The sequence below is a fragment of the Haemorhous mexicanus genome, chromosome 2 (assembly GCF_027477595.1).
Source record: "Haemorhous mexicanus isolate bHaeMex1 chromosome 2, bHaeMex1.pri, whole genome shotgun sequence".
NCBI classification, from domain to species: Eukaryota; Metazoa; Chordata; class Aves; order Passeriformes; family Fringillidae; genus Haemorhous; species Haemorhous mexicanus.
Window position 1 is genome coordinate 70,545,266 of NC_082342.1, and position 22,999 is coordinate 70,568,264.

The window sequence follows — 22,999 nt, forward strand, 5'->3', positions numbered from 1 at the left end:
CCTGAGGTGCAAGCCTGAATCTCCCCAAATGCAGGCCAACCAGTGCATTACCTTGCCCTATACAGCCCTACCACACAGAAGAAGTGTTCTTGACAAGGTATCCCTAGCAAGTTTGCTATTTCTTGTGGCTAAAAACTGCAGTGACCTCACCAAATCTGCTGTCTTTTCTGACCAGTCTCACACTGCAGAACAGTAAAGGGCAGTCACAGTGTCCTCGATGAAGCCTTACAAGAGAAGAAGCAATAACCTCTCTTTCCTCATTCCTCCCTCCTCTATTCCCTTTTCTGTTTTCACTCCTCAGGAGTACTGGGGTATACGTGATTTGTTACTTCCACTGTACAGCAGAGTCTTCTTTTGTTTCTTTATCCCACAATCAATCAGGCAGTGAAAATAATTCTGCTTCTAGACCAACATAAAATTACTAGAGTAATTAATCTTGTTTCAAATTCTGGCCATCTGTACAGAATCTCAACAGACAGGTGCTTAAAATTATCTTTGAGAATACCTGTGGAAAAAATACTGATCATCCAGCTATTTGCATACCTACCACATTAAACACAGACAGGGGGAGCTTTGAAAATTCTGGCATAGATTTCAATGCTCTCTGCAATAATCTTAGATAAATTGCATTCTGCCTGTGCTTCAAAACCCCACTTCAAACACTTGTGCCAGCAAAATGCTGCCATTTTAATTCTGAGCAAACAGTGGATCACCTGCTGAGTCCAATGTTAGGTCTAAAGTTTTCTGTCATTTAAAAGCAGTCTTCTGACTTAAATATAAAATCAGTGGCTTACACAGTGAATCATTATAAATCTCTTGCAAGCTTTTAAATCAATCAGTCAAGCTTAGAAAGCAGTGATTTGGAGAATCATAGCTCTGAGGCTTTGAGGCCTTTTTGTACAAGAGTAATAAAAGTAAACCGTTTTGAAGCTTTTACATATAGTGGTTACTTTGTTTTTTACTTCCCAAGGACTACCCGGGTTTGACTAAGTAAGTTTACCACAGTATTTGGGGGAAAAAAATCAATTATTTAATATTTTTAAACCATAAAAGAGAGACTAACACTCAGAAAAAAAATAATTGTTGTTCTCCTTAAACATAAAACATGATCTAAAATTATCTTTTATGCAGAAGATGTGTTATTTTCTGACTGATAATTAAGACTGAAAATCCTAAACGCTTTTCAGTGCAAGGCTAGACAAATAATTGCTACACTGGTGGCAAAAGTATTGTCACCTAGAATTAAGGAAGCTTGGCACTTTCCAGAAATACAACACTGATTCCAGCTGCTCTAAACATTGGAAAAGCTGAATTACGAAGTTGTAATTATCTACACCTCTGCTTGGCTATAGCATGTTTGTCAGAGAGAAGCAGAAATTCAGCAAAGAAATTGGGAATGGTTCAGAACAAGGGTAGAGAAACTTTTTTATTCATGAAAACTGTATTTGACCTCATACAGCTTCCACAAATCTTCTCATTTGTCTAAGGACCATTGGACAGTAATTGTGCTTCTTAGTTGCTATCATAACTCCTAAGTGCTGGATGAAAAATGTATCTTTGTGATGAGAGGTACGTTTGATTTGCTCGTCTCTTCTTAATTTTGTGTGTGCTTAAACATATATATTTATGTGTGTCTACATTATTTAAATATACCTGTAGGCATATGCATAGGCAAATGCATATGCAAATAATATCTAGGCATGTGTGTGCATTTATTTTTCTTTTATCCTGTTATGAAAGTTGTGTCTAAGCATTAGAAAGGAAGGCTGCCTTTTCATTTTTTTCTGTCATCTCCACTCTGGCAGAGGTGAACCTCCTGAAAAGAGAGGGCTATATCTGTCCTGAGAATGAGATCTCTTTCCAGGGATAGTTTTGGAAGCAGTTAAAGGTGGGAAGGCAGAGATATATACAGGGTGGGCTGGAAGGCTAAGGAGCAAAGGAGCTGGCTGAGTGGGGAGGGTGAGAAAAGCCACATCCAAATTTTAGAGCTGACAGAAAGGAGGATATTTTTCATGACCAGAGGGGTGGCATGAAGTCTGTGAAGCTTTGTGAGTAAAGCAATCCTGCCACTCTGGAAAGCCGTGATGGAGAAAACTAAGAATCAACCCAGAAAGACATAGCATGGAGAGTGATATTTATTTCTTTTGCTTTAAATGGTGCCACTGAACATACTTACTAAGGACAGATTTATTTTGGGGGCTATTGTTATCTATTTTAATTAAACCAAGCTTTACTGACTGGAAGCCCAAAGGTGCATCCTTGCATACTTGTTGTGCTGCGGTCTCATCACAAGGATCCAGCTGATCCAGGTCTTGTTGGCCTTCATATCCAAAGGCTGGAGATTTTGCTGTGGTCTGGGACCTGCATCTGTCCCTCAGCTGCTGGCAGAGCTATAGCTTTCTCAATTTAGATGCCCAGCTGGCTCTCTGTAATACAAAAGAAGGAAGAGAGAGACTTTCAGGATCTGTGAGTCATTTTCCTCCACTCAGTAACACAAAGTGCCTTTGGCTGTGGACCTGGAGTTTATGCACTGTGCCACATCCCTCACAGATATGTCTCAGGAGGGAAAGAGGCACCAAGAACAGAAAATCACAGATCATTGTTTGATATTTGCTGTGATTTTTCCTCATTTGGTGTTTGTGATGAAGTGAGGAAACCACAACAGTGCAGGAGAAGCCACAAACAATCAGCTCAGTATTCCATCCATTTGAGTCACCTGCCTTTGATAACATCTACCACTGGTTAAATCAAGGCATAAACTCAGTAAAAGAAAGCAGCAGAATTTCCTCTGGAAAATACATTTTTCTGCCATCTCTGATGACTGTATGTGTTTAAACAATAAAATGGATAGGGACAGACACTCTAAAATTATTTTATCTAACTTAACAGTGCAGTAACCATTTTGTGCAACTATGATTTCAAGTTATATTCTTTCAACAAATACCAGGTGCTTGGCTCCTGCCTATTCTTAATATAATATTGATTATGCCTTGTATAAAAGAACATTTCCTTTGATCCATTTTGCTCTTCAACTGCACAAAGACCTGCTTCTTCCTTGTGCAGTGCAAGGCAGAGGGGCAGCCAGCCCCTCACCTGAACTTCTCCTGGCTTCAGTGAGACTGAGAAGTGCTCAGCCCCTTGAAGACACAAAGGCTAATTATGTGACTTCTTGCGATTTAGGAGCCCAAACTTACACATTCTATGTTAAAGCAATTCTGCAATTAAGCATAACCCATGATTTTCTTTTGCAATGACTAGGCCCCTCCTGCTTTCACATCACAGCCAGAAGCTATTCTTGCTCTTCTTACAATATCGCTGAAGTTATGAATTAAATTTATCATGTAAGCAATAAAAAACTTTTTTTTTTAGATAATGGCCCATAATGTGTATAAGTGATGGAAAGAATATCTCTATATTTGGTCATCTTCAGATCAGTCCTAACATGCATTTTGTTCCTAACATACACTTTGTTCCAGCAAATTTTGCTTGTAATTCCCTAAGCTTTGTGCCTTTCTGCCTATGGTACTGCATTAACATACTTTTATTGAATTATATTTCTCATTCATGTTAACCGAAAAAAATTAAGAGCTTGCAGCAAACTAAATTCAGGTAGATATAACATCATAGGAGCAGTGTTTGAATAGAAACATGAATCAGGTAATAAATAGCTCTCTTTGATCATTGTTTTTAAAATCTCTTGAACCATACTTTGATTAGTTCTATTTAATATTTAACATCTGGTTAGTCAATTTCAATCTGCAATGAGCGCTGCTGGAAAAATTCTATGCTGACTAAATACATTTATAATACTACAAAGCTGACATGTAATTGATTTTAGTTCCCATAAAAGGATTATGTTAACATTTCTTAATCCATATATTAGGGTTACGTGAAGTCCAGTGAATTCACACTAGGGATACTAAGTGTTTATTCCTTATCAATATTTTATGTAAAAATGATAGGACTATTTTTTAGCCTAAGTACTGCTTGCTAGCTTTTCCTCTGAAAAAAAAAAAGCTAAAATGTAGAAAATTGCTGCTGTAGCATTGGTGCAAGTAAGAACTATTTGGTGTTTTCTGGTTTTATATTAGCCCAACAAAATCCTACTGCATGGACATTTAGCATGGCAATAAAGTACCCAACCTTGTTTCTCCTTCTGCTAAAGGAGGATGATGGATGTTTGGGTTTTTTAAAATTTTCATAATTGAACAAAAAGTATTAAATTCTTACTTAGGCTTTTGACTCAGCAAACATTGCATTTCAGGTCAATGTGAGGTTAGGAAGCCATGAAAATTGCCAGTAGCTGCTGCTGGCCGTACCCAGTTGCCAAAGTTAACTCAGGCAATTTGGTCATCACGTTTATCTCCAGTCTAACAGAATAAGGACTACATTAATAGCAAATTTAAAGTCCTTATGTGTCTCCAAAAAATGCAGAATTCCTAAATACAAAACTGAAGGATGTTGCCTGCCTGAGGAGAGTTTATTTTATAGAAATTTCCCTGTTTATCTGATCAAGATTGTGCACCTTGCTGTTCAAAACCATAACTAGAAGTATGAGATCAGGCAGTGCGAGTTGCTGACTACATCTCCTCTTTTGCCACAGTAAACCCATCCCTAATCTAGAATAGTAAATCAAAAAGGGCTTAATCCAAATATTTGTTCTAAGGTAAGGACCACTTTAGGACCATCCCACTAGATCCACCCCACTACATAATATTGGGTGAGGAACCAATATTGTGCTCCAAGGCCAAGCGCCAAGGACCATTTAATGTTCATCCCTTCACAAGAAATTATCTTAGAGAGAGGTAGTTGATTTGGTCTAATTTAGAGTGGGGGCAGCAGTATGTTAATCACAGTAGCATCCACACAATTTTCAAGACTGATGCTTATTAATCATTCTCTTACATAAAATTCACATTTGCTTTCCCTGCAATACTAAATAAATCACAGCAGCTTAAAATTGCTGATAAAAATTAAAAACACTTTCGCCATTTCCAAAAAAAACCCAGAATTGCACACATTGTTTTTTGTCCTTACACCAGCTGTACTTCAGTGAATCTGGATTTCCATTTCTCATAAAGTTTTCAGTTATACTTTCCTAGCTATTCCTTTAGATTAAGAGCTAGCTTACACAGAAAAAGTGTTATAAATTTGAGGGATTTGGTGAAGAGAAACTTGAAACTGTAAATTGGCAATGCCTAAGTAATGAACCGAGGTCTCAGTTCAGGCAAGGAGGTACCTTTGGCCCTCAGAAGCAAGGGTGCCTAGATGACTTTAGTAGCATGTACACATAAACTTTCAAGCCCTAGGTAGAGGTCTTGTGCCTCCTTCTTTAGGATGTAAACACCTGCTTTCCACCAGAGCCCTTCAAAAGGCAACAGATTTTTTTTAATCTTGCACCATGCCCAGTGCCTTCCTCACAGGGAAAAAACAGGCATCTGTTTGTAATCAAGAAATGAATTTCTGAGGCAGAAAATTACTAAGCAATGAGGACAATCCAGAAATTAGTGCTTTCTACAATCATAGATACTATTTTATGTTTCCATAAATTATTTTCCTCTGTTCTTTTATCTTCACAAGAATACAGATTTACAGCTTAATAGTAATTTTTATATGAACTAGTTGGCAACTGCACTTTAAACTACGTGTTGATGTAAGTCTTCACCTCAAACTACTCACACTAATAAAAAAGGCAAGGCTTTCTCTTTGGTTTGTCCAGGGCATCCAGAAATTTCCTCTGCTTAACACAAAAGCAGCAATTTACATGTTTGGGCCATACACATAAAAAGAGTGTTGCACAGGAAAAAAAGACCAGAAATGTCCATTCCATTATGCCATCTGTTGGCTGTAACCCAACACAAAAGCTATTATGTATGATACACAAAATTTACATTATTTGCACTATTAAGAACACTTGAGCAACACTGAGGCATTTGTTTTGGAACTAGGACCCTTCAGCCCTGAAAAAGGTAGTTAATAATGGAAAGAGTTTATTCCTTAGCAGCAGCACCACATTGCTAGCTCTGAACACTCCTTTTCTGAAGTTAGCATATGGCATATAAATGATATATGACTTCAGGGTGTATTTCCATGAAAAAAAAACCCAGCTATTCCAGCCTCTCTTCTACCTTGAAACACCATCCCATTATAAATTTAGAGAATTGAAATATAAATATATGATTAAATGTCTCTGTAAATTGTTCTCTTACAAGTGTTACCCTTTCAAGTCCTTAGTACAAGGTATGGACAAATTTCTGTTGTTTTTACTGAACTCCTCCAAATATCCAGTCTGAACAGATCCCAGGTGGTTGCTGTGTAAGGTACCCAAACCCAGTGCAGAAAGTCCTTCACCCACTTGTGCAGAAAAAGAGCCCCTGAACTGAAAGAAAACCTCTAGGAGGGATATTTAAATCCTAACTAAGTGGTCAGGTAAGTGCCTGCAGAAGTGAGAGGACAGATAGCATATTTGGTATGCTAATAGAAACCTATTTACTGGAGGAAGTGACAAAAACATCAATCAAATCAGAAAGGGCTATTAAGAACCGTTAACTCCCTTTCATATGAGCAATGATTTCCATTGGGAAGTAAATAAATATTCATGACAGGGAGCAGTGACAGAAATTTCACCAAAATTACACTCTGGCAAGGTTTCCACACGAGACAAATCTTTAGGAGAGGCAGTTGGCCTGCATGTTGGAAGGGGATTGAGTATTTAAAGAACCCCACATGTCCCAGGAAATCTATTTCTGTATTCTCTTTTCCTTCCTTGGAAATCTGCTGTAGATACTGTATTTCAAAATTGCCCAGTAAAGTCATCCAAATCTGAAATTTTTTAAGGATTTAAAGACCACTTTAAAATCATTAGAAGCCCCCACCTCCTCATACACAAGTACCTTCTCAAAAATATATTTTTCTTCTGGTACCTTCTCAAAATTATATTTTTATTTTTCCCAATATAAAAAATCTTGCAGAAACTGATAACAGATCCTGTTCTACTGTTTGAAAACAATGTTTGTTCCAAAATCCATTTGAAAACAAGGTTTCCATCAGTTCAGGAGCTTTTTATGCAGATCTGTCTACAGAGCTCTAAATTTATCAACAATACAAAGTAATAAAAGGTTATTATACATTTGCAATATCCCATAACCAGAGTGGAAAACAAGCACCTGCTGGCTTTTCCTATATTTCTGTAAGAAAGAAATAAATCCTTGACTCTTATTTCTTCCTTTTTAGGCTGGCATATGGGAAGGCAAATTCTAGCTTGGTATATCCGTTTTCCACCTGTTCAGAAAAGCATACTTTTGTCCTTTTCTGAAAAAAAAAAAAAAAATCAATGCAAGTTAATAAATATAACAGCTCACATTGCATTAGTGCATTAGTAATGTAGCCTGAAATGAAATAACCTACTTACAAATATGGCAGCCTTCCATGCCAAGTTTCAGCCTGGAGCAAATTTTTATGGTTAAGTTATGAACCTCTAAAATGAAGACATGTCCTTAATACACAATCTTAAATGTCTCCATCTTTACTCCTTTTTTTGGTATCAATTAAGGGATATTTTGCAGATCTCTTTACAGATTGATTTCTTGCAGGGAGTTAGCTGGTAAGAATAAATGCTTATGCATTGTCTCAGTGAATGGAAGAGATTTTTGCATAGAAAAGCAGAATATTTTGCCTGAGATCTTGAAGTGGAAAAAAGAAAAGGATACCCTGGCTCATTTCCTTAAAAGCTACCTCCTTCTTTATCAAGATTGTATGTCAAAGTCACAGGAGCAAAAGATTTCTTCATTCCTTTCTGCTGAGAAAGGTAGCAATTGGAGGAATAAAGATTTTCTTTTTTCCTGTGAAGACTCTCTGATCTTGTGAAAGGGTCTGGGGGATGTTTAATTTTGTACTTTTTTCCTTTTTAGATGCATTGTAGGGGTATAGATGTAAATGTATAAGACTGGTGCCTAAAAGGTGGAAATATTTGTAAATCTGACCTATAGAATTTCATTTCAGCTTGTTGCTGGTATATAATAAAGGTCAGGGACTCAAGGCAGGATTAAAGAAAAAGGTTGGTGATTTTTATAAACTAAAGGAAAAAAGGTTTAACACCAAGGGTCCAACACCATTTAGTCATTCAAGACAGGCTCCAAGAGTCACCTGAGAGGCCACTTAGAAAACTTACAGATGTGATAGGAATGACAAAAAAAAAAAAAAAAAATAAAAAGGAAAGCTCAAGCTGGATTTACAGTTGGAAACTAAGCAGGAAACCCAGGCTACCTCATGTGACATCAGTCTCATGCTCAAGCACCTAAATTTTTGCTTTTTTTGCTTACAAGGTAGGATTCAGTTGGAGATCAGATCTTCCATATGTCAGTGTCTATGTTTGGGTTCTCCTCCTATGTGAGGAGCTTGATTCAGCTCAGTCTAAATGTCAATATTCAGTACCATTTGAACTGTCTCTGTGCTGGAAGAACCTGAATGCTCTTCCAGAGATGCTCATGTCTCCCTTGGGTCCCATGTCACGTTTGCCAGCTCCGTGTGCTTACCAAGGATGTCTTAAGTGGCATGAGATGAGCTCTCTGTTGAGTCAGTATAGGTGTACCCCATAGAAACTGAAGAGCTACTTGGTTTACTCTAAAATAGACCCTCTAGGTGAAATTCAGTTGCATAAGGAAAGGCACTTGTGGCCATTTCAGAAGTTCTCATGGATCAGAGATATCCTCACAGGGCTGCTAGACACACAATTTTGGGAGACCTGTAGCCTTGCAGAGCAGCAACTAGAATTTAATACCTCACAGTAGCTGATACAACAGTATAAACCGATTTTTAGGCATGAATCTCATCATAGGCCTTTGAGTCAGTGGCAGCCTAGACACCATGTCTTGTGGACACCACAGGCATGGCTCAGCTGCTCACTCATAGGCACATTTGAGGTGTCCTTGGCATGCTGAACATTGACATAGGGTGACAGAAATTGCACAGCGCCTACAGGAAACCCATATCCTTCACAGCTGCTTGAGTCCAAGTACTCAGGTAAATGCTGGGATATCTCATGTAATTGCACACCTGTGTGTGGGCATCTGATGCTGGTCCTAAATCTCTGCAGGCTGTTGAGGGCTTCTGGAGGAGAGGTCTGGTGGTTTGTCTATTTGTTTCTTTGTTGGTATTAGTTTTTTTGGTTTTTTTAGTATCTACAAGAATAAAATCAAGGCAAGAGAAGGAGAACTGAGTCTTAGTAACAAAAGTCACCTGAATACTGATAATATGCTAGGGAGTAGGCAGGCTATGTAAAGGGAGTTCAAGAAAACCTCTCTCTCTCTCTCTCTCTCTCTCTCTCTCTCTCTCTCTCTCTCTGATACACTGATACAGAGTTGAAGAGACATTAACTGCTGCACATTCAGTGAATTTGAAAATTACTCTAAGTGCATCTACCCATTTTAAAACTTCAGCCTCAAGCATCTGCTTTATTTTTTGTGTTCATCCTAGGCAGCAATTGGTACTCACATGACCTGTATTGTACAGTTCAGCTGTGGCAGCTGCACAAAACACTGCAAATCTGATTTGGATGACAGTGTAACACCAGCTGTGCTGTGGTTCCAACACAGCATCATCACACCTCAGTGAAAAACTGCACCATGCATGCAAGTACTTAGAGTATGAACCAAAGCACATGAATTCACATACAGTGGTATCATCAGCTCTCCCCTAAAACTGGCATTATTTCCAACTTGACTCTCAATTTGCTGGTCATTAGCAGCATTACAGTCACAGTGTGGTTACCAAATATATAATGTACCTGCATGTAATTATGTTACTGCAGCCTATCTTACCTTAATGGGCAAACAGGCAGATTCAAGCGCTACCCCCGATCTCTTCTGCATCCCTTTCTGTTTTGTAAAAGGATGTTGTCTCAAACACTGTGTAACTGATAAATCATTACTTGGAGGAAGGCACCTAGTCTCATGTCTGTTTATTGTCCTTATCAATATGCACTTTCAGGCAAGGGATAGAGTTACTTGATGCCAGCTAAACATCAATACTATGTCACAAAACAGCCCTTCTAATTGTGGTGCTGCATTAAACTAGTATTGAAAGTTCCATGCATTTCTTTGAATAATATATTGTGAAAAATCTCAAAAATTAAGTGGCATTTTATGAGAGCACCAGTCATTTAAAATTTCTTCATTCTAAAGCCAGTAATATATGGGCTTCAGGGAGTGACAGCCAATGCTAATGTGTGACTCTGAAGCTTGTGCCTAACGATTGTGGTTGCCTAGTATCCCTGTTCTTTCCACAGTGACAGCCTATATCCAGACAAGAGCTGACTCACTAGTCAAAGTCAGCCACATTTGCCTTTTGACCACTCTACAGTTCAGCCTTTTTTGTTATGGAAGCTGTGAGATGAGATTAGATTGTGGCTATTCATAACATAAATAAATAATGTACAGCTATCACATGTATCAGCTTCATCTTCATTCAAAGGTCTGAAAAATATTATAGTTACTGTAAGGTTTTAATAATGTAGATTTTTGGACCCTTTCTTTACAAATATCTACCTTTGAAAATATAAATAAATGTAGACCAGCATATCAGGGTTGAAGTTTATCTCAGTTTTTACAGACATGACAATAGTCATATGAATTGTAGGTACTTTTAAAGATTAGTATTCTCAGGACCTTTGGAAATGAAAGGAAAGGGAGTACCCAGGGTGAAACCATAAAAGCAGCTGCCAGAACTAAAGATCTATAATTAAATCTATGATTTTGTAACAAGATCAAAAGGGACCAATCTGGTCAGAAATTAAAACAACAAAAATTCAGTAATACTTACCGATCTGATCATATTCAAATATATTTAAAAATAGTTTAGAAGATTCAGTTGCATAGATAAGTCAATCAATAACTACTTCTGGCATCCCTGAGTGCTGCCTGAGAATCTTATCCATGTAAAAAACATTTAGGTACACACTGGATGAGAATGTGTGACCATATCACATGCCTGGAATCTGTTTGGTTTTACTACCAAAGAGATCATTCCCTGACTGGATTTAGCCCAACCCAGGACAAGTCCAATCTTTTTAATGGCTCAGTTTTAAGAAATTATGTTTCCAATATAACTTCAAACATAATTTCATGATTTTTCTTATTGTTGGCTTAGGGGAACATTTTCTATGTGAGTGTTTACTCACCAATTTTATAACCAAAAAATTAACTATGCTTTAGTCAAAACACAGGGTGAAGATAATTTCTGCAAATTTGGAATACCTAGCTGTCCAAAGTGTAGTTACTGCAGCCCCTTTAAGAGCTTCTTAAGGAACCCAGTAGAACACTGTCGTCATTTAGATCACTTGGTGTAGCTGCAGACATTCTTGTCCCCTCTGAGTGGTAGAGCCAAGACTCAGACTCGTGTTTCTGAGCAGAAATGTGTGGGCATCACTGGAGCTCAGCTTTCCCACATGGTTCAACATATCTGCTCTTGCCATAAGATAAAATCAGACTGATTTTTATTAGACTGAAATATCCTACAGGAGAGACTGGGTGACCTTCACTGGAATACAAGAAATGAGCTGAAATGGATTACTGTAAAAAATGGAAGGTCACAAAACTAAGAACTAGTAGCAAGAACTTGGATTCTGAGCTGGGAGCTTACAAATTAGAAATGACAAAGGAGAAAGGCTGTGTCAGTCAGTAACAGAATATTTATGTGTTCCTGTGGGTTTTATCTGCAAAAAGCCAGCTCCTAGAGCCCATCACAGAATCACAGAATTTATGAAGATGTTGAAGAGCACAGGGCTGAGGGTGGAGCCCTGTGGAACCCCACTAGTGACAGTCTGATGTCACCCCATTCACTGTAACCCTTTGTGCCCAACCTCTGAGCCAATTGCTTGCCCACCACAGGACGTGTTTATCCAGCTGTGTGCTGGACATTTTGTCCAGGAGGATCCTGTGAGAGACAGTATTGAAAGTTTTATTGAAATTCAAAAAGATTACATCAGCTGGCTTCCCTTGACCAAGGTGGGTTACCCTGTCATGAAAGGAAGCCAGGTTTGATAACAGGACCTTCCCCTCATGAAGCCATGTTGGCTGGGACCAATGATTTGTGCTGTCTTTCAGGTGTGTTCCAATTCTGCTCCCAGAATAACCCTTTCCATAACTTTAGCAGGCACAGAAGTGAGGCTGAAAGGTCTGTAGTTTCTGGGGTCCCCCTTGCAGCCTTTATTGAAAACTGGGATGTTCTCCAGATTTCAGCTGCGACCTCTCCAGGTTCTCAAGACTGCTCAAAAATCGTTGAGAGGTTTTGCAATGACATCAGCCAGTCTTTGAAGATTCCTGGATGAATCCCATCAGGCCCCACAGATATGTAGGAATACAGCTGGAACAGCAGATCCAGCACAATTTCAGGGTTGACTGCGAGTCCATCCTTATGCCAGTCATAGTCCTGCAGCTCAGGGCACTTGGACCCCCTTGGTCTGTCATCCGTGTTGATGACATAGGCAAGGAATGTCTTAAACACCTCTGCCTTGTGTCTCTCCCTGTTTGTGAGGTGGCCATCCTCATCCTGTAACGGGTTGATGTTATTTTTACACTGCCTTTGGACATCAATATGTCCTGGCAACTTCAACTCCAGTTGAGGTTTGGCCACACTAATTTTCTACCTACAGTGGCAAGCAGCATTTCTGCATTTTTTTTCCTAACTTTGTTTCTACTGGGCATACACCTTCCTTTTTTTACCTTAATTCCAAGAGAAGATTCCTCTTCAACCAAGACTGCCTTCTGCCTTACCTGCTTCACTTCCAAAACTTGGGAATTGGATAAATACCAGGGAAGTTATATCCATCAAATACAAGAAAATACTAATGTCATCACACACAACTCACATTTCACCTGGAATAATGTGTATGGCTCTGCTTATTCAGAAAAGATGAATTCATATGGGGGAAAAGTCTAGAAAAAAAGCTAACAGAATATTCAGGGGAATGAGAAGGAGAGAGCAGAAAGGAGACAAAAGCTGTGGTTCCATGTCACTTCTGCCAGCAGGAACCCAGCCATGTGCTGTTCCTGACTGCATATCTCTGCCCACTCCTGCCAGGGAACTTGGACCCCCAGACCTGACAGCTTATCTCCTTGGAATTCAGTCAGGGAAAAGAGCAGTGTTAGGAAGTCTAACATTAAATCTGTACATTATTTAATTTGGGGGGAAGTTGAAAGATTTCTCCTGTCGCTCAGAGTACTGAGCTTTTGGATTTGCCTTCTCATAGGAGTGGAGGCAAAAATTTTACCAGTTTTCAAGGCAGCTGTGGTAGGGTAACAATTAGTATTACATGGCACAGTGCCCTCAAAAGCAAGGAGATGGACAGAGGATTGCTGCTGTGCCATGTTCTTTTATCAGTCCCATACTTGTTTCTATGTATATGAAAGACTTCAGAGATATATGTCATTTTTTATCTTTACTGCATTAAAAAAAAAAAAAAAGTAATAGCACAGATCTAGAAGAGAAATATTCCTCCAAAGGAAGAAGAATGGATTCATAAAGCTTGGCAAATTACAGTCATTGACAAATTAACTCTCTCACTGGGAGATCAATATCAAGATTGTGCTGTGACTTGGGCTCCATTCCATGTGTCCCACAAAAGGGTAAAACCCCTGCTAAACCATTCCTTTTTATTGTCACTTTAAATAAATGAATGACAATTTTATCATTCAGAGGACCTAGGGGAAGCTAATTGATATTTAGGTCTCTCCTTTTGTACCTCACCCTGAACACACAAATGTGTGCACATGTGGGTGTTTGGGTGTGAATAAACATCTATGAAGTTGAACTAGTATTTATTGTTTCATGAGAATAATTCCCCATGGTGCACAATTGCTATTCTACCAAAAAGCCAACTGCTGTGTACTAGTTTATTTAAGAAATTTCTGTGACCATAGTTATGAAATCAACGTAGAAAACCCTCAAGATATAAAGGAAAAGTTAGAAAGAGATTGAGTAACTGTGCATTGAATGTACCAGGGTTTGGCCCAGTACATCCCCACTGTTTTGTCAGGCCAACCTCAATTTGCCACATTCTTGTCCACATCAGAGCTTCCTAGCATATACACCTATATATTTTTGCACCAACATCATTCCTATCTTTCACTTTGCCAAAATATTCATCCACTATTGGAATAATGCCTATCATTAAACATGCAAATTTCATACAGATCCCACCCTCTGAAGAGAAAAAAATCAGTAGTCATCCTTTCAGCAAATGGATAGAAAAGGAACAGCCATATTTGATAGCAGCCTTCAGATGATTTTGATGGCTGGTATTTTAAGTCAGTCATAAACTCAGCCTCACTGGCCTGTTAAAGAGGAATATGGCTTCTTTGCAACACCAAAGCAGTGCAAAATGGATAGAGCACATCAGTGGAAATGGTCCCAGATGTCTTAAATAATAAAATAATATACTAAATGCTTTGCAGTGCTAATGTGCCTTGTGCACACAGATCTCAAGGCACCTTACAGACATTAATGAATTAAGCCCTGTAAAGTGGGTAAGTATTATCCATATTATGCCCACGGGGAAACTGAGAAACAAAGATGTAAGATGATGGTCCAGGAAGCCTGTGACAGACGTGGGAATAGAACCCAGGTCTCCTGGTCCCCACTCCTGGGCTGGAGCAACAAAATGCTCTCTAAATTCTTCTGTCAGTTATTTTTAAAGTAAATTTAGTCCTTATGAAATTGACAGCCTCAAAGACCAAAGCGCTCAGTTAAACCACAGAACAGGTACATCACCAGCACTGGCTGAGCACATCTTTCCCACACTGTCTCAATAATAAGCATCTACTGCACTTGTTTGGAGGCTGTTGCTGCTCCTTTTGCATCCTGCCCATTCAGCTCTCAGGTTTCTCAGTTGAGTCTATTGAACTACATACAAGGTGGAGCATGTTCTGTGAGAGCTGGGAGTAATAGCTGGTATCAAATATTATTTCTTATTCAAACTAAGGACTGAGAGTGATTCATCACCACTTTTGTGCACTGTCCAGCCCATGTTTAGCAGGCTGGATTTTTGCTCAGAACTCCAAAAATCATGTGTCAAATGCATCAAAACTCAGTAATACTATTGAGAAGCTGTACCATGAGGTTTACTTCTCTCTTCAAAGATTTGAACTCTCTCACAACAGGAAGATAAATTAATGGCAGCTTTACGAGCACTATCACAGGATCATTCATGCATGAAGACACTTCAGGATGTCTCTAGTCCAAGCACCTGCTCTGAGCAGAGATAGCTCTGACCAGGTTTCTCAGGACTTTATGCAGTCAAGTCTCAAAAATTTCCAAGGTTGGAGTCTGGATGGCCTCTCAGAGCAACCTGATCAAATACTTGGCTCTCCTCAGAGTGCATCTTCTTTCCTCACACCTAGATGGAATTTCCACTGCTTCCGTTTATGCCCTTTTCCCACCATATTCCTCTGTGAAGGGTCTGGCTCCATCCCTTCCAAAACCACTCATAGGCTCTGGTGTGCTGTTAGGTGCTCCATCTGCCTCTTTCCCAGGCTGAATAAATCCTGGTCCCTCAGGCTCACCTTTGCAAGGCCAAACAACCTCGGTGGCGCTCCATGGAATTCACCTCAGCTTATCAATGTCTGTCCTGCACTGGGCAGCCAAACCTGGCTGCATCATTCTGGATACAGGTTGATGATTACTGAGAAGTCAGAGATTAATAATTTCCCCTTATCAGCTGTCTCCACTCCTGCTGCCACTGCTCAGGATGCTGTTAGCCTCCATCACTGCCAGGGTACAACAGGGGCTCAAATTTAGCCCCCTTGCTCAGCAGAAACCTCAGCAATGTGGTAGGAGGAGATAGAAGCTCTAATCCATGGCCTTTGCCAGTTTCAAGTCCATAATGCTTCTGCACAATGTTTCTGTGTTCTCATTTGCACCCTGTCCTCACAAACCTTGCCTTTATACTGCCTTTTGCACTGGAATTCAGTTATGAGTTTCAAGATCAGCTAACCCAGTCTCCTGATGCATCCACCTTCTTATCTGAGCATTAGAGTGGGCCCATTCTTGAGCTTGAAGATGGTTTGTCTCAAAGACCTACCAGCTTTCCTAGTCTCCTTTTTCCTTATATGCTGCTTCCCACAAGATCTCACCCATCACTTTCCTGAGGAAACCAAAGTCTAGCCATTCTGAGCCAATGGGCTCTGCTCTGCTCCTTGCCTTCCTCGCTCTCTTTAGGACGTTGTAGAGCATTGGCTAACAGTAGCTACACCCAAGACTACCTTTGACTGGCACATCCCCAACCAGTTTGTCCAGCAGAACAGTAGTTCACTTAGCGTTTGTGTTGTCCCCAGAAATGTTCTGGATTTCTTCGTTCTCACTTGTGAGTTTCTACAAGTGGAGGGATTAGGGCTTCTGATTCTGTGTTTCTGATACAGGATTTTCCAGTAGGCATTTTATAGACACACTGGAGTGTCCCAGTCCAACAGTACAGACCAAAGGAGGTGAGTTTGTCATTTGGGACTTGCACTTATAACCCTCCTTCTCAAAACCAATTTTAATTAGAAATACGGTATTTTTCAAAATGAGATTAATTAATAGAACCATTTCTTCAGAGATGTTGCTGACACACTATCATTTGAAAGGTCTACATATAAATTAGCTACTTTCCAAAAAAATCATTAGCTAGCAAAAACTTACAAGTTTGATGTAAAAGCCACTTGGAAAACAAAATAAAACATCTATTGTGTCAGACAAACACGCTTCAAATTAGAAGTTTATGCTTATAAGTATGTCTCACTGTCTGGAAAACCCACTCAACTTACACATAAACCAATGGCACTCCTAAGAAAAATGAGTCTTTGCTGAGCTGGTTTGGATTAAAATCAGTGACCTATAGGCAGAAGGCTTTGTACATCATTAGTGATTCCCCAGGGCAGCCTGGTAAACACTAATGTTATGCCTTCTAGAATGAAGCTTGTTTTCTGGAAAGATAAGCTTATTAATTCATTTTTTGACCTTTATTGAGCACTCAGGCAAGGTTGTCCACCTTGGACACGAAGGTTATATCTGTTGCATACATTGCTCTCAATGCCATACACATTCTACAATTGAATATTCCAACTTCTTCCTAAAGAACCCACACCCATTAAGTAGCAAACAAGCATTGCAAAACAATATTACCCTAGATTAATTCCTGAATGTGTATTGCAAGTTAAGAATTCAATCAATTTTGCAAGGAACCTTTATGAATTTCTGGGGAGGTTGTACACAGGCACACCAAAACATTTTGTCAGTCATAGAAGATTTTACTTTTTCGAACTTGAGAGGCACTGTAACTGCATGGAGACCTAGGAAGGAGAGCAGCAGTCTGCTCTGCTTTCTCAGGAGCCCTTGCTTCCCAGAAATATTCCCAGGCTCTGGATCTTGGTCCTTCATGTTGCTGAACCATCAGAACAGACTTTTCTGTGGTTTTGGCCCAGGCCAAACAACCTTTTTCCAGACATTCCCCGGCATTATTTAGGAGCCAGCAAAGACCCAGGACCATGATTAAGTGGTACCAATTTACATGTGGCTACCCTGGAGGGTAAAGATTCTAACAACATTGATGTCAGCCATTCCATGTCAATTAGTCTTGGTGCCAGAGAGAAGTCCTAAAAGTATTAAAGTTTACAATTTTAGATCTGGCCTTGAGAAGACATAACACAGATCTCTCTTTTAAGGTTGCTAGAGTATTTAAAAGGCCACAGAATGAATTTAAAAGACAAAGATGTTTCTGTTTTATTTGGGAAGCAAATTGAGGACTAGGGATTGCAGACTTAACAGGCAAGCTTGATCATCTATAAAAATAAAACCTGAAGATTTGGATTTAAAACAAGAAGCACTCATGGTGCTTTTTTGCTACACACAGTGGTCTACTCTATTAATGAAAAGCTATGCAAACAGCCTAGTTTCTCAACTTGTCTAAAGCCACACGTTGTTTCAAGGTAAAGGATGGAATAGGGTGAAGATCTGAAGATCTGTGGGCTGCAAATCACATTATTTGGTTTATTCTATTTTATATTAATTGCAGCACAGTCAATGGCATTGGGTTCTTCTATACTACAAGGCATATTTTGTTTATAGATTTAATTCAGTGACATTGTCAAACTCTTATTTTTCTCATTTTTCAAATGTGTGAGGGAGTTACCTAGAAAGATATCTAATAATGAAGATTATTGAGGACACAGAATTGGGTAAAATGCTCTTGGCCTGGAGCTCAGTGCAAGTCAACCTTGTGTGCAAGTTAGAGGATGAGAAAGAGGCATTTTCATCCAGAATCCATTACCACAAATGAGCTCACAGTCATGGCCAAAATCACATTACTCACAATAAATTAAAAATACCTGGGGATTCATTTTAAGTTCCTATAGTTTTAGATATAGAAAGAAAAAAAAAAAAAAAGAGTTCAACTTCAATACAAGCAAGGAAGATTCCATCTTATTACGGCCTCTATTGTGCCCTACTTTCTTTCAGTCAGAGCCTCAGCCTGCTGTGTCCATGTCCCATAGCACCTTCCATGCCCATGCTCCTTAAATGTTTCTTTCTTCACTCTTCAGCACTCCTGTTTTCCCTCGCCATTTCCCTACATGCCCTTTTCTGTCAACCCTCCTCATACCTAAGCTGAAGATCCAACAGCAGATCTTCATCCTATTCCTTCTTTTACGCTGAAACAACATGCATTGATTTATACAAGGCAAGAAACTAGACTAAGAACTTTTTAAAATTGCTCTTGTATTTTTTTTTCTCTGAAATTACATATAACACACAGCATGTAAAATTCCAGGGAGACTGGCAGGTACTGGTCAACATGAGTTGAAGCAGGCACTGCTTCAGTAGTTTCAGTAGGCACTGAAGCAGGTCTCAGACAGAAGGATAATTCCTGACATAGTTACCCATACTGATTGCAGTTTCATAACACATAGCTGGGTCCAGAAGCAAATGTCAGAAAAACAATTCTGTGAAATAATTTGTAAAATTACATATAGCATAAATAGACCTAATAGGCACATATACTTCTTAAATGTTCATGGAAAGTACACATGAGTTATGAAGACTAATGCTGGTTTGCTTGCATTAATGCTTGAGGAGGAAGAGGTTTAAGCCTATATTAAGGATGCAAACATCTAAAACACACGGATTGTTCTCTATAGTCACTGTGTCAGGAGCTGTAGGCTGGGAAATGCAAAATTAGTAAACTGGTAAATGGAATACATTGATTGCTTTTATATAACATAATACAAGTTAAAATAAATGGTCAGTGTCCTCATAAATCTTTGCTAGTGCTTTTCCACAAAGACAATTAAATAATATAACAGCACCCTTCACTGCTACAGGCGTGCAGTCACGAGCAATGCCTTTGTGATGAAAGAACATCACATTTTAATTCTTCATACAGACACTAATTTTTAGTGGTCTACTTTCCTGTAAGAATGACACTTTGAACAAGATAGTAGCAAGACAAAAAATGGAAAGTTTCTGAAGTTTTTAGTCTTGCATACTCGATGACAGATTCAAAATCCTAGTGTTATTTTCAAGTCACTCTTTTGTATCTAGGACACAGGAACCAACAGAGGGAAATGTTGCCACATGAGCTACATGATCAGTCTGTGCCATAAAACAGAATTTGATTTTAGTTACTGACTTGCCAAAAACCTTTCCTACTTAATTCAGTAAGACCTTTCAAGCCACAAAGAATATTAAACAAGTTGAAAAATGTATCTTTGAAGAAACTGCAATGTAAATATGCCAGAAGAAAATTAAGAAATGTCCACAAATAAAATGAGTTGCTGAAAAATCACTTGATTCATTCTAATTAACACTCTTTCTTCTAGCTCATATACAGCTGAGTGAGGAGGGAATAATATTGATGCAGACAGGAGTCCTGCTTTCAGTGAGAAAGTACTACTGTACCATCTTGCTTAGCTAAAAATAAAAAGAGACCTTCTTTTGTTTAGTTATTGTTATTTGTCCATGAGAAATACACTGGAGAAAGGAAAGTTGTTTTTAGAACAGCACTGAGGCAGAAAGAATGGGAAAATGTAAGGCAACTGTTCTCTGATCTTCATGTACATCAATTGCATGCAATAAATTCCCTGCTGTTTGAGCACAGACAGAATCTCAAATGCACATATACTTTTGCTATTAGAAAGTATAAACCAAATAGTGATAAACAGTGACTGTTTGTTGTTTAGATTTATATTCTGAGTAATATAACTGGGTGAAAAAAAAAGAAAAATCAACCTAGTATTGAAGGATGTATCATTTTTAATCTCAGTGCTTTGGCTACTGCCAACATCAGATAGAGTGTCGTATTGCAATAATTCAAGGATCTCTCTATTAGTTTCTCTAAGCCTTTAAAGTAAGGGAAGATGTTACAGCAGGAAATGTTAGGCATGTTATCTAATTCTCCTCAGGTCGGGGACTTAAATTTATTTTAAGGAGAAATTCAAGGTAAGCTATATTTTACTTAAATGTATTAATCATTTTAACTGTTATTGTTTGATACAATATCCAGTTGTGGTTTTTTTTTTTTTTTCTTTTCAAAGCCTGCTAAAAATTGCTAAAAATAAAAATTGCTGTTGCTCCCTTCTGCAGTTCAGCTGCATTAGCAGCAGCATATTACGGCTCTGAGCTACTGCTTAACATCACCAACTTTGGGAAGTGATATTCTCTAATTGTTCACACCCAGCACTTACATGTATGTGGCACTCAAAAAGGGTTAAGCGGCTGAATCCTCTGGAACAGTGTCACCTACGGAACAATAGAAAAATCATTAGTGTGTTAACTGAAACAATACCATAGTTTTCTCGCTATTGTTTAACCTTTAGTCCACATTACAAATATCTCAGTGTAGTTCTTATCTTTGACCTTGAGGGACTGTAGCTTTATCAGTGCTTCCGTTTAGATCACAGATGACCTTCAGCTGATATCATTGAGCCCTGACCTGCCTCAGTGATCTGCTCGCGCAGAATACATATGCTGAACAGTGCTGGTGTGTGCAGTAGGGGTAAGTGAATTATTTACAAAAATTTGAGTTGACACCTTTTATCAAATGTGGAAAGATGAAGACAAAACAGCTGCTATTGCTGTCGTAAGCAATCTGCTGGTGATTGAATAAAAGTGTCAAGAAAATGGCTGCTTGATGGCCTTTTGTTCTCTCTCATCCAGCTTGATGTTAGTTTGAGCTGTCAGTTAGGAATCACGGCACAGTGATTTATCAATAGGCTGAGTGACCTTCCCGTGCAGCCGGCGCTACCGCGGGCAGACAGCACCCTCTGCTGCGGGCCGGCTCCGCTTCCCGGCGGGAACGGGCACCGAAACAGCCCTTGCCTTATCTTCTCTTTTCCATTTTTTCCCTTTTCTTTCCTTTTATCCGCCCCCCCCCCCCCCCCCTTAATTTTCTGCCTTTGTTTTGTTTTTTTTAGCAAATCTCGAAAGCTTAGCTGTGAAGGTTAAAAAAAAAAAAGAAATACAAAAAGGAACGCTACAAACTGCACTACGTATTTCCAGGCTTTCTTCCAACAAAAGGGAAAGTACCGAGTGAATCAGTCACTACTGCTGGGGCAAAACAAACTTGCTGCAATGAGACAATGGGCCGGGGAAAGGCAGCGCTGTCAGACGAGGCCCCTTTGTGACGCGGGTTTGAAACGCGGTGCTTTTCTGCACCACGTAATTCCCGCGCTGCTCGCGTTTGTTCCAGAGCTCCCAGCTCTGCAGCCCGCGAATATTGCCACGCAGCCAAGCGCTGACTCCCATGCAGTCAAGCTGCTTTGCTGAACTTCTGCGGCCAAAGGAGCGCCCGGGGTGTTCCACGCCCTGCGCTCCTCTGCAAGAGCCTGGTCCTCTTCCAGCGCACCCGCTCAGGAGCATCTCACTGCTCTCACCGGCTTCCCGGTGACAGATGATCCCGGCGGGGCTCCTGAGCTGTTCCCACGGCAGCCTGTCCCGGGGTTGCCCCTGCCTGTCCCCGCAGCCCCAGCAGGGCAGCGGTGCGGGTCGGGCAGGGCAGCTCCAGCCCAGAGCCGACCCCGCCGCCGCCGCTGCTGCTCACAGAGCCCGCGGCACCTGCAGCCAGACGGGCGATGCACCGCACCTACCATTATCGGTACCTAGTAATGATCATTAGAGGCTTTCAAAGACATTCGCATAACAAATTGCTTTCTGCACCGATTTTCCCTCTTCGAGGCTCTTTTCACCTGTTTTTGTTAAGATTAAATTTTGCTCGGTTTTCTTTCACACATTCACAGATTTCCAGAATATTCTGACTTGGAAGGGAAGCTCTAAATGAGCTTTTTATCCCGGTGTTTATGGGACCCATACTCCTGCACTGAATAATATAATCTAAGGTCCATCTCCTGTTTGTGGAGATGTGATTTTTGTCAGGTGAAACAGCAATTGTTGATACTTTTTCCTTTTTTTCTTTTTCTTTTCTTTTCTTTTTTTTTTTTTTTTTTTAAGGCTAAAGTAAAGAGTGATTTTCTTTTTGGAGGACTTCGCTTTAAATATACACATGCCTGCATACACAACACACAGATTGCCTTTGCTATTTCCAAGAAGTGGATCAAAAAGGGAACTAGTGACTTGGAAGGACTAGTTTATTTTCTGCATACATGCTGAGTTGAAAAGTAGTTCAGTGAAAAAAGTTTTCCTTAAAAACTGCTATGATAAAACAATGATTAACTATCCCAGGAGCTGTCACTTCTCAGAAACAAGTTTTTAATTTTTCTCTCTTTTGTTTGTTTTTCACAGCACTTTCTTCTTCTATTTCTTTATGTATTTATTTGCTTCCTTTTAGGACCCACTATTTAAGCCTACTTATAGCCAAGGTGTCAGGTTCAGCTGAAGTTTTGTGAAGCTTTGTGAGTTTTGTGCATGTTTGTCCAGGCCAGTTCCTGTGGTGAAGTTCACAGCGGCAAGAAACTTACACTGACACTAGGACCCAGCTAGCAGGGCAGGCACCGAAGAAATTTGACTTGAGAGAGAT

At 39.6% G+C, this 22,999-nt stretch overlaps 1 long non-coding RNA gene across 1 annotated transcript; it reads right to left on the minus strand.

The window, feature by feature from the left end:
* Window positions 1–2,166: 2,166 nt before the first annotated feature.
* LOC132324284 (uncharacterized) lies at window positions 2,167–22,096 on the minus strand. The gene is made up of 3 exons (XR_009485560.1): window positions 21,553–22,096; window positions 20,712–20,766; window positions 2,167–2,426 (listed from the first exon to the last, which is right to left on the minus strand). It is a non-coding gene; the product is annotated as an uncharacterized LOC132324284 (long non-coding RNA).
* Between the last annotated feature and the right edge of the window lie 903 nt (window positions 22,097–22,999).